A 13,327-nucleotide genomic window follows, 5' to 3' on the forward strand; every position below is an offset into this window, starting at 1 on the left:
GTGTGCCTTGCAGCAGATGAAGTGCAAGTCTTCCAGCCACTCAAAGAGGCAAGCAGGAGAGACCCAGATCAAGGAAGTACTAAGGGGTGCTCGTTATGGTTAGGAAGGCCAATTAAGGTGCACGTGCCTCTACTTCCAGCTGGCAAAATCTCAGGTACTCAGGATTAAGTAGTAAGAATTTACTTCTGCTGCTTCTATTATTATTCATTAGTTGTGTGTTAAAAAGATACCCTACACTTCCAGCCTTTGGTTGCAATATCACACCAAATACAGGTGGTGGGGCAAGGTCTAAGCTCTTTCAACCATGTTTGTAAAGGCTTTGCTTTTGCTCCAGGTCACCATCCCCAGAACAAATGTTGGAATTGCAGAACCCTAGGCAATCAGGAGACCATACCTGGACTGAAGGGAATACATGAGCCAACACATTATCATAGCTCTCATTAATAAAATAATAAACTGTGCAATTACAGCGGGTTGTACACATACCTCAGGGTATGCAGTAAGGCACAAATTTAGAAATGGAATGTTTCCAACAACCAACAACTTAAACAGGCAAGGATCCTTATCAAATGATTAGGTTACTCAAGAATTACTCCAACAAATGGCCCTTTTTGCCGAAGGTTACACATTCTAAAATTATATCATAAGCTTTGGTTGATCTGGGTTTTTCATCTTCCTTTATTTTGTTTGTAGCATTTAAGAAAAGAAACTAGCTCATCTCCCCTCTAATCAACCCATCAGGTGCAAGATTCTATCAAAAATTACATCTAGAAATGGAGAAGTGCAAAGAAAAACCCAGCTACCAGTGATAAGCTAATTCAGTTCATTGCAACTGGTCTTCAGACAGAGGACTACACACATAGAAGAGGTAGGTTACATTAAAATGAAGCATCATACTAGAACTTTGCAAGCCTATCGTAAATATTGTTCTCTTTTATCTTTTTATGCTGGACTGAAATTATGCCACCTTAAACAAGAAGGTATCAGACCTCACTAAATATATATATATAAGCTATATGATGCACAAGCTGAAATGACATGGAAGTTTCTCACACCTTAATAAGCAATTCTAAACCCAGATAATGGAATTTCACTGGGAAACAAGCATACAGGACAGGCAAGGTACAGTCAAGGCTCCAAGCTCACAAATTCTGCTAGAACTATGATGCCCTCAGGAATCCAGCAAGTTCCTTTCTCAAATGGGTTATAACTACAAAAAAATCTAAGCTAAAACCACAGCTCTAAGCCACTGTCAGTTCCAACACTTGTACGTAAGACTTCATGCATTTTATATTCAAATCACAATGAAAGCACCTTGGGGTAGATAATACATCTTTTCTTTCCAAATTACCTTCTACCATCTGGCAATGTAACTATCATTTCTGTTGAGAGTGCCTTTTGTTTTATGTCTCCTCTGCCTGAAGTATCCAGAGGCTGCTTCCATGTAGTTGTTCCAATATTCTCACCTAGTGTTAGTATATCCAATAGAAGAGCAGACCTTCAGAGCAGACTGAAGGTTTCCATTTATAGGCTGAGACAGTCACAAGGAACACTATTTCAGCAGTACAAGTCCTGCCTACAGCTGATGGCAAAATCCTGGCCTCAAGGAAAAGAAAATAAGTAATAAAATCAATAATAACTTCCTATTCTGCACTTCTATTGAAGTCAGGATTTGATCCAAAATGACAGAGTTTTCATTTTATTCACAAGAGACAAGGCAGTTCACACAGTAACACAGGCTGTGCCGAGCACAGTTTGGTGTCATTATCTCAGCTGTGGGGCACTGATTAGAAAACTGTGAGATGAGGACAACATGGTTTTGGGCTTGCCACCAGAGAACGTGAAGGTCAAGCAACAAGATAACAAGTGTTGGCATGATGCAAGTGGGCTTTTTTTATGACATCTTTTCTTTACATAATCTATTTACACAGGTAATCTGTTCATGGGTTGACTTTTTGGTCACGTTCCCAAAGCCATGAGACCTGGCACCACTAGTTCTGCCATGGTGCTGAAATGAGTGTCCTAACAGATGAGTGAGGGGTCATGAGCACCACACACAAGCTGACTACCATGCACCACCAATGACAGGGCCTCAGAAACAATCTTCTAGCCTACTGACTGGAGCAAGAGTGATGTGATTATGTCCTTCAGGAACAAAAGGATACAAAAGGAATTCAAAGTGCTTCAAACATCTTCAGGGTTCAACAAGACATGACCTTAACTCCGTCAGTCACAGGCAATAAAATTGGCCATGCTCAGTTACTGACTGTTGGCATCAATGCACCAGCAATGTACCAGGAACAGTGAATAATGCTTTAGAAAGACCATGTGGACACAGATATCTATATACACACTTGTGAAATAAATGCCAATACTCACACATAACTAATGCAAATGAACTTATTTATTTAAAATAAGTACAAAGTTAAACGCACACTGAATCTAGGACAGATCTTCCTCTCAGTGACAAACAAGCCAGACCTGCAACCATGACTTCTTATTAAGTTATTCCAGCTATATATATGGTACTGTGAATGAGACAGAACATGACTGCATACAGAAACTATGATCACATAACTGTATAGTATATATGCATATATGTATACATGCATACTTAAGTTTTTCTTCATGCAGTGTAGCAGCCCCCCTCAAATTTCTGGTGTAATCTGTTTATTTTTATGGGAAACCTCATAGCAGGGGCAAAAAACCCCACATTTTTGGCTGAGATAAAAACACAGGTATAATCTCATCATCTGGATGTAACACTGAATTATGTAATGACACTGGGAAACATGGCTGTTTTCTAGTGTTTGAGTCTGTAAATAGCCACAAAATCTATTTATTGCACTCTTGGCTTGCCAGACAACCCACTTGACTGAGAATGAGTTAGTTAAAAATGGTTTCATTTATTCCCCTGCTTGCTAGTTAAGTGGGTTGAACTATTGACCAGAATCAAATGATCCTGCAAGTAAATTAAATCAAAACAGTGCATAAGCAAAACGTAAAGAGAAATACCTGCAAGCACTGAGCAAGATAAGGCGGAGCTGTATCCTGTGTGTAAATGAGCAGTGGAGATGTCAAACAATGGAAGTTAGAGGATGTTACAGTATATCCAAGATGTTGCCTTCTCTACGATTGTAATTACTCAAGATGTGCTTATACAACTTGCGAGTGGACAGGGATTTGAAAGGCTAAATACTAAAATTCTTTAGGTTGCAGTCTTGATGTTAAAGGGAGACTTGCTCTGATAAAAATAACTGTAGGCAATTACAATCCACTGACAGTTTCACTAGAACCCTCCCTCCCCAGCCTACTTATCTTCCTCTCTGGGCCTCATTCTCAATCAGCACACATCCAAAAACATGTGGTTAGCATCTTCATTTTCTTCTTTCATTACTAGGGCTGTGAAAGAGAAAGAAACTCACAAGGTTTCTCTCATAATCAATCCATTTGTGAAAAATATGCTGCACTGAAGCCTTGGAGAGGCGTGCATAAAGGAAGTCCATCGTCCCATGTGTCTTTCCTGCCATGTAGGGAGTGATCTGGGGAGCAAGGGAAGGAAAGCCAGGGTGTATCTACTAAAAGCTACTTTGCCTTTACTACAGAAGAACAAGCAAAGACCCCAGGCACACTTCTATAAGGCATCATATAGATGACACAGACCAAAACTAAGGCAGGGATTCTTCTTCTTGTACATTTACATTTCACAAGTGAATGTGTCTGGGCCAACCTAACATCACGAAAGTTTCAGGTTTATCAACTCTGTATCTGTACAACTATGAAGCAAAACAAGCATTTCCAAAGTGCTATATAAATGTGCCTCATCCTTGCTCCAAAAAAGAAGCTTTGGGGGATCTGATAAGCTTCCATCTCCTTGCCTATAACCTTCTCACCTCTCTGCCATGACTGTTCATAAAAGCAACATACAGAGTTACAAATTTTTGTCCACAAAGAGATCGCTAATTTAATGGAATCATTGCACAGCTATGTGATAACAGTTTGAAACTAACAGTGAGCTGAACTAAAACCAAAGCAGAGAAAATGAAGGAACTGTATTTCACCCTTTTGTCTCTCAACACTTCACAGACATCGGGTCAATAACAAATCAGAACAAATAAAGGTGTTAGGGGAACCTTTGTACTAGGTTCTGGAACTGATTCGTACTGGAACTGATCTGTGTAGTAGACACAGAACCAACTTACAGCCTTACTTCTTTACAAAAACACAGATGACTCAAAACTGCCCCACTAATTACTCCACATTATGTGTTAGTTTTACTAATCCATGGTTGATTCTGAAGTTTTTCATGAACACTTACATTACCTCTATGATAAATAAGGCGACAGATGAGTACGATTTGTGTGGGGTTTTTAATTAGTAATTAAGTAAATCAGAGATTAAAAACTAAAAAAGATATGACTGTCATACATTAAACATGACAGATAGCTTACTAGACCAACCATATTGCTCTCTCCATCCCAACATTTTGCCACCATACCAACCTACTGCAGAGGTAGCAACACTGCACTTACCATTACTGTAGCTCTGTAACAAACACCTTCCTGTGGGTTTGTATTTCATGAAGATCATGCTAGCATCATTAACATCGTTTCCTACTCAAGCATATTATATAAATGACTCCTACTCTTACACTTAGCACAGATTTCTTCAGGTGTATTAGTAAAATTTTGCAAGTCTGTACTGAAATTCAACTGTACCTTACAAAATTAGATACATGTAACTTATCCATTATTTAAGTCTTAAGAAAACAAGGATTCTAGCAAACCTGCACTGTGAAAATATGCACTAACTTTTAGAGGAATTTTGTTACTGTTGTGGGACCAGACATAAAATAATGGAACAGCTGGCAAGTTCTGTTTGACATAATTTTACTAAGAATGTTGACAGAAAATTATATTCATGTAGCTTTGCAGAGATTTTAAAGCCAACTCTCTTTAAGAACCTAGGATCATGACCTCTCCTGGTGACCAGAACAGACTATCATGTTACACGGCATCAAGAGGTCCAACTTCACAGTCTCAAAGTTCACAGTTAAATTCTCCCTTTACCAAAGTGCAGAAACTTCCACTGACTTAAACAGGATAGGGAATTTGGTTGTATGAGTCTATGACTGTCTAGCCAAAAAATAAATACTTTTTCCACTAAAGAACCATTTTTATCTCAGACAAATGCAAGGAAAAAAAAAACTTTCATAAGCAGCTTCAGAAACTACATTCATAACTGGTTCTAAATGGGAAAAAGTAAAAACTAGCCTATCTATATTGTTACAGAAAACCATGAATTGTACTTGATTTTCTCTTCTACAACATTAGCAAAAGAGTTTTATAAATTTGACTCTCAATATGAGTCAGTGTTCACAGGTGTCATAGAGGACAGTCAGCATGCACAGATGTCAGTTAACCAGGGGCCTAAAATAGTCTCTAGAGTATCTCTTTTTCATTGCTTGCGCTTGTACAGAAATAAAGAAAATCACTTTCAAAACCCACATAAATTGACAGCAGTTAGAGCAAATCGAGACATATTTTCAAGCTAACTGAACTATTTATTTTAGCTGCTTTTGAAAGCAAAGGGACATGAAACTCTACATACTTCTAGGACTTCTGTAAACAGCCTATGCTCAAAATGAACTACACTGAGCAATGAGGACTGATAATAGATGCCAGCAACTTAACCTCTGTTGAATACTGACTTTGGTCTAAATTAAATGGGTTTTCTTCTAACAAAATAGCATCATATCTTTTTGTCAATGAAGAGTAACCCCAGTTATTAACTTTCTTGACACACTACACGTGTTTTGGTTTAGTGCAAACCACAAATACAAAATACATAAATGGACTGGTCCATGTACCTTATTTACACAAACCAAAAGAAACCCCAACATGCAAGAATACCCCACTGACTAATAAAACTAATTCTGATAAGCTTGATCCTGCCCTGTTAGGCTTTCTTAAACATAAAGCTCCGTTCAGCCTAAGCACAGATATTACTCTATGGGGAAACTGTTCATTAAATAATACTACTTCAACAAAATTAAGCATTCTCCTCTACTAAATTCTCTGAGATAATATCACGTTCTACAATGTATAATTAGAAATTTCTCTCAGCTTTTTAAACTGATTAGAAAACATCCAGTATTACTCCATACTCATAAATCACTTGGTAAGGGGTGCACCCAAGCTCCAGCAGTCCACCACCAAACCCAGTGGAGGAAAATTCCAGGCATGCTCTTAGGGTTTGGGAAGGTGGGGAAGATCAAGTTAAGGTGGTAAGGTCAGTAGCAATACTAGCCTTTGTAGCCAAAAAAGTCTAAACTTCACTATACACTATGGAAAATATTTAGAGGGGGGAGTGGGGGGTACTATACTTTGTTTTTTAATTAGCATTTTCTTATGAAAAGGGTCAAACCCTACTTTACCGCATTATCTTTAAGCCACCTGACACTATAATTTCCTTTTCCTTGGGCTTCTCCAGTTTTTACTTTCCTATTAAACTGAAGTATAAAAGCAAATTATCTAACTGCCTTCCTTTGTATGGAATTTCCAATAAATGGCTGTCTAAAAATGAAACTTTCTGTAGCAATCACACACCAATTAAAGCATACCTTTCAAAAAATGCTGTACATCCTTTCCCCATCCCTTAGCAGCTTACATAAATCAAGAGATTTTAGCTGCAGCAGTTTATTACAACCGATGCAATGAAGTCAACTTCCATTCTTAAGAACAGAGATTCTTTACAATTGTTTTTGTGCAGGATGAATTTTCTTGTACATTAGAGTTGCATTTTTCAGACTATGACAGAACTGTCAATCACAAGAAAAAACAACGAAATAATTTACTGCTAAACATAAACTGAGGTATAACAAAACAAACCCATGCACTCATGAAGTGGCCGTAAACCCATTGCCAACTACATTATTACATCACTTACAGTTTGTGTCATTTTTAGAAAGAACTTTTTATTGAGACCACATCTACACTTGACAGAAGTAAAATGTCCACATATAAACTCAGAAAAAAAAAATCATATAACCACTACACAAAGTTGTCCTATCAGCAGAACCATGTACCAGGCAGATTTATATCAGGTAATTACATTCACTTTGGTACACTGTATTTACTTTAAGAATACTACCATCAAACGGTATATTTTTGGCACATGCACCCTGAGACCCCCAACCGGAGAAAGTAGAGAAAAAAAAAAGCATCTAGGGCTTTGCTTACTCATATATAAATCTATGAAAAAGTATAAAGCAATACTGAGTTTCAAGAAACAGTAAAAGATGCATGCCCAGGGCAGACCAAGGAAATACAGAAATACAAGCAATGTTGTGACCATGAACAGTTGTGGTCCACACTCCACTGCCATTACCCTGGCATATGATTCTCAATGACCATTCTGCAAATGCACAAAAGGCACTGTAAAATTAAAATAAGCACCCAGAACCAACAAAACTTCTTCAGAGCAAGGAGAAACACTTCTGTTTAGACCACATTAATGATGGCAAGAAATCAATCACAAAAAAGATTAATAAAAGAGACTTTTAATTTGACAGACAAAACTGCATATGATACATGTATTTCTTTTGATTGTTTCATATTGGGGATTTGGAAACACTGCATCAGATTGTTTCCTCTATTCATACCCTCTCAAACCTTTTCCATGTTCATAGCTTTGTGGGAGAGACTTCTGGGGACAAATCTTACTGGGGATAACCTATTAAAAATGAGTGGTTAGGGTAAAGTCAATTGTTTAATTTATGAACAGATGTTCAAAATGCTAAAATATTGTTGCTTCCCACTTGCTATTTCAGTTAAAGGGAAAAAAAAAAGCCTGATGTTTCCAGGGATTAACATATTTGTTAAATTCACTGAAGATTTAAGATCCAAGTAGGTGCTCAATAGTCGGTTATCATGGAAAAACTTCTAATACTTCTATTAGCAATCAATTTTTTTCTCTCAGGCTATCACAGACAAGCCCCTTTACAAGTCCTAATTTTACTTGAGAATGAAAAATATGCCCCAATGAATTCCTTTTTAATATTTCCTGAGAAACACAACAGTCGTTGCAAAGTCTGATGAAAAAATGTTTAAGCCCCAAAAAGAGAAACAAAACTGTACAAAGCAGCTATTTCCCATTAAAACGGCACAGCCAGCTTGAAACGTTCATTCTTCTGTGGTAATTCTGTGTTACTTAGCATCCAAAATTACTGATTGAAACCTGTGAAAAATACTGTTATCCGGTTTCCATCTAGCTTACGCTTCCCCTTGCTGTTTCTTCACTTCTTCAGGAACTGCTAGATAGTTCCTTCTACTGAAGGAACAAAAAAGCACAGTTTAATCAGAGGAGAAAACCAGGTAACTACCAAAACACTTATTTTAATCTGTAACATACTACTGCAGAGATGCTGTTTAAGAAATCTGTAAAGAAAAAGATCACCTGCCTCTTTAAATAAAAGAATTTTTAAACCAGTTTCCTCATAACTTATCGGGCCTTTTTCAAATAGCAAAGGTATGCAGCCTCTGCTTTAACACTTCTGTGGAGCTCCCAACAGTATTAGTAACTAACTCTTGCTGAAGACTTCCTCCATCAGATCTAGTGATAATTATGTATTCCTCCCGCTAGGAGGACCAATAATTTAAAACCACACAGTCAGGTTCACTACTTCTCAATGACTGAGGTAAGATGGGTAAATATTTTCCTCTCTTCAGCCTGCGTGAAGTCCATTGACATGAACAACCAACTTTTGCTGGGCCTGATTTACGTTAGGACCTAAAAAGGCAGAGAAAGTTAGTACTTAGGTCTGGCAATTTACCTGGAATTCCTTCACAGAATCAAGTGAGAACTTCATGGAAGCAGTGCTTGTTGAGCTTTACTTACAGAGCTGGATGAACAACTATCAGTATAACCAACCACAGTTTTTTACAAAGCCCCACCATACTCCAATTTGATTGACAGCTTGCCATATTTCATAATACAAGTCACAGTTATGTGACTTGTATACTCTACAGTAATATATTCAATAGCAAGCATTTTTTTTCTGTGATGGGTAAGTATTGCATTCTTTCACTCATAAACTGTAAATTATTTCTGCCAGCTACACAGCTCCTGTATTCCCATTACCTTACCCAATACAGCTAAATTTCAAAAGCAGTAGCAGTAACTTTCCTGCTGATGACTTCAAAATGATGAGGAGAGGAACATGCAAAATGGTACTCACTACTTTCACTTTCTTTTAAACCCAACTCACCTTAAGTCTTCTAAAAACAAGCTAAATAAATGAATAAGCAAGGAAGTTTGGCAAAATGCTCAACAATTAATATCCTGCTTTAAAAACTTCCAGCTTTGGTTACAAACATGCAGACCAGCGTCATAAGTTTACTCATATAATCAAGTCCAGCCAATGGTATTAGAAATAGTTAAAAGTCAAAAAAGAATGGCCTTGTAGGGTGCCACCACATAAACTAAACAAGATATACTGCCAAACACTCAAGCAGACACATGTACCATTATTTAGCAAGGACCACATGAATTCATATGGCTCTCTGTTTTGTCTTCATAGTAACAAGAAGGTTTGTAAACAGATCACACATATGAGGCAATCTAGTCACTTGAGAATCTAAAAATCTGCCTTTGTAAAGAAGCATTCTGCACTGTTGCCACACAATTGGACTTAGATACACAATTAAAAGTCCTCTGTGCTTTTTCGGGACAAGTGCTGCTCAATTTTATTGTTATTCATAGCAGTGATGTTTCATCATGCCATGTCAGGATGTATGTAACTCCTATGCCCAATAGCCATTGGAAAATAATGCCAACACAATAGCCTATAAAGCATAAAAACGTTGGATTGTTCTATCAACAGAAGTAATTACACCCTTACCACACCACTACTGCCTGCACAGCTGAAAGCCAGAGTAACCTTAAATGTATTTACAGATGACAGTAGTGACTTTATTAAACTCACACAGAAAAACACCTCACAGCTTCAGCTACAACACTTTTTTTGAGGCAAAGCAAAAAAGTAATGAAGAAAAGTTTCAGATAATCCATACCTGAAGTTTCAGCAGTATCTCCTGATGAGAAGGTTAACGAAAGATTTAACACTTAACTGTAAATAAAAATAACCCACAGGTTATTTTGCATTTATCTAAATATGTCCACATGCCGCAAACCTAACAGGCAGAGACTCTCCTATCTTTAAAAACAGATGCACTTCTTTAGCACGTCTGTATATCATTTTCACTATCAAAATATTGAGGATTCTGCACCATGTCCTCATAACCTGAGGATCAAACTCCTCTCGTGGTCTGCGGTAATTCACAACAACAACAGCATTTAAAAACTGGGCCCACTGAATTTGTACCCTATTACACCAGTAGTTCTTTTAATTCGGTAATTACCGCAATTACCCGGTGTCCCCAGAACTCCTGCCGATGATCGGAGCCCCCTTGTGCTGGGAGCTGCACAGACACACAACAGAAGGCACCGGCTGTACGCACAGCTCCACGGCACACAGCAACACAAACCTATCCATTAATGGTTTGCTTTTGCCACCCTGAGCACTTCATCTGCTTCTTCCGTAGTAATGGACAGTACAGATTAATTAGAAGAACAAGAAAACCCAAAAGTAACACCCTTGACTAAGTAGGCATAAAATGTTTTCTACAGTATTTCATAATGTACAAAACCAGACAGGTTTTACACTGAAGTTGACTTCCATTTTTAAATGAGAGAAGGGAAATTATTTGGCTGAGTATTTATGCTGAAACTCATTAATATTTCTATTAGCTTAATTTAAAAGGGCATTTATTAATTCGTGTCATTAAAAAACCTTTTAATATTTGATGCGAAGTTTAATTTCTGCAATTACCATATAAAGGTGAAGAGAAAAAAAAAAACAGACCTGGAAATAAACAACATTTGACCACTACTGCCAACTAATAAGAAAAACAGATAACCTTTTTCTGGGAAATTAAGCTCGAAGGACTTTTATCGTTGTCCCGGGGCGAGCCCCGGCCGCCTGCCCCCAGAGACAAGCCGTGCTAGGAGCGGCCGGACGAGACCCCGAGCCGGACGTACTGAGGCGGCGGGGCCTCCCGCTGCCTGCCCCCCCTCGCGGGTCGGGGCTCCCGGGGCAGCACCTGGCGCGCAGACATCCCCTCCCTTCCCCAGCGTGTATTGCCGTGCCGCCCGGCAGGGAGGGAGGGAGGTGGGAGCGGACTGCGGGGCATCACCCGGGGCTTTCCTTTCCTTCCCTTTCCCCTCCCCTCTTGCCCCCAGCGGCGGGGACAAGGCGACGCAGCCCGCGGCGCCCGTCCCTGCGCGCCTCCCGCCGCGGTGCCGGCGTGAGGTATCCTATGCGACAAGCGCGGACGTGCCGCTTACATAATCACCGCCGGCCGCACACGTACCCCGCGTTACATAAGGGACCGTGCGCCCGGCAGCCCCCGCGCCGCCGGCCCCCACCCGCCGCTGCCCCCGCCACAGCCCCGCCGGCGGGCGGGCCGGGGGAAGGAGGTAGGGAAGCAGGGAGGGCCCCGGCGGCGGTCCCGGCCGAGCCCCTCGTTAACCCCCTTCCTGTGGCGTTTACACGTCATGGAACATTCCCGGAACGGGCCAACGTCCCACCCACTTCAGGGAACAGTCACCGCGGCGCAGCGCGCACACACACTCACTCACGCGCACCCCGGCGCGGCAGTGGGGCTCCCCGCACAGACGCACATCCCCTGTGCCCGCCGGCCCCTGTCCGCACCTCCCGGGAACGTGATAGCAGCCGGAGCTACCCCACCGAGTACCCGCTACCCCCCGGCGCGCTGCCTGCCGCCGCGCCGGGTGGCCCCGGGCTCCCCCCTGCAGGGCACCCCCTCAACATCCCCGGAGGGCGCCGGAGGCCGCGGAGAGAGCCCCGCCAGGCTGGCCCCCCAAGCGGGCGCTTGTCCCCGGTGGTGACCATGCCTGTTCCCCGCCACAGGAGGGGATTACGCAAGGCAGCCTGCTCCTCATCTGCATACGCTCACAAGCTGGGTATTCCCCGCATTTCCTAACGGCGTGACACCGACAAAGGCCGGACCTCGGCCCCCTCCCGCGCCAGCTCTGCGCGGCGCCGGGCCGGGAAAAGGGCTGCCAGCAGTAGTGCCCTGGGGCCGGTGCCGGTGGCTGCCAGTGCCCCAAGCCGCCGCCACAGAGGTGACTTACCGGTCCGGCGGTTTTACAGCCCCGCCGGCTTCCTCCGCCGGCGCCCTCCCCCGCGCCTCCCGCCGCCTGCCCTCCATTTACCCCCTCAGCCCCGCGGCCGGGGGCGCCCGGCGGCGGCTGCTCCCGCTCGCTGCTCCGGCGGCACTGGGAACGCCGGCGTCGGACCCCCCCCGGCTTGGCAACCGCCCTCTCTGCCGCGGCCCGAACCCCGACCCCGCGGCGCCCCGCACCCAGGGCCGCCGCCGGCGTGCCCCCCGCAGGCGGCTCGGAGCGGCTGTCAGCTGGTGCCGGTGACAGGGGACGAGCGACGGGCGGGGAGGAGGGGGCTGCCCGCAGTAGCCGCTGCTGCTCACCTGGAGAGTCACCGCGGGGAAGGAGGGAAGCCCTCCCGGTGCCCTTGCTGCCGCTGCGGATTCCGCCGGGCGCTCTCGTCGCTCCTTTGCTAAGGGCTTGCCTGGAGGAGTGAGGTGGCTCGCGGTGCTTCTTTATATGTAAGGACAGACAGCGATATTCCAGCGGCCGAGGGACGTCCGCTTCACGCATTTGTCTGCAGGCAGGTCATTCCGCTCCCTCTCTTTAGGCAGGATCACCACCATCGCCCTGGCAGCGGCGGAGGGGCTGGTGTTGCACTCGGGGGAGAGGCGGCGGCCCGGGAGCCGCAGCCCGCCCTGCCCGGGGCGGGGGGAGCGCTGGCGCTGCGGGCAGATCTTGCCGGGCTATTCCTGGCACCACTTCCCAGAACACAACTTACGGGGAGGCGAGCGCGGAGCGAGCGCGGGGAGCGCGCCGCCCGTGACGTCACCGGGTCCCCCCGCGCGCCGGCGGGGGAGCGAGAGAGCGGGGCGCGACCGGCAGCACCCGGCCGCGGGGTGATGGGCGCTGCCCGCCCGCGTGTGTGTGAGCGTGCGTGTGCGCGTGTGAGGCGGCGAGGGGCGAGGTGAGCCGTGCAGCCGGGGAGGGGACGGAGGAGGCAGGGCTTCGGAGGGCGAAGCCGCGGCCTCTCCCCGCCGGCGGAGATCGCCGCTCCCCCTCCCCCTCCCCGCCGAGGGAACTCCCAGGAGAGCCGGTCCCGACTTGCCGCGAGTCCTCCCGGCCCGAGAATTTCCTCCCT

General features: G+C 43.9%; 1 long non-coding RNA gene across 1 annotated transcript in view; it reads right to left on the minus strand.

Moving 5' to 3' along the window:
* The window catches only part of LOC117435922 (uncharacterized), a 63,559-nt gene extending 50,657 nt beyond the window's left edge, over positions 1-12,902 (minus strand). Inside the window, exon 1 of the long non-coding RNA XR_004549466.1 lies at positions 12,570-12,902. This is a non-coding gene — a long non-coding RNA (uncharacterized lncRNA). The remainder of the gene's footprint in view (positions 1-12,569) is intronic.
* Between the last annotated feature and the right edge of the window lie 425 nt (positions 12,903-13,327).

Source organism: Melopsittacus undulatus, chromosome 3 (genome assembly GCF_012275295.1).
Source record: "Melopsittacus undulatus isolate bMelUnd1 chromosome 3, bMelUnd1.mat.Z, whole genome shotgun sequence".
Lineage (NCBI taxonomy): Eukaryota > Metazoa > Chordata > Aves > Psittaciformes > Psittaculidae > Melopsittacus > Melopsittacus undulatus.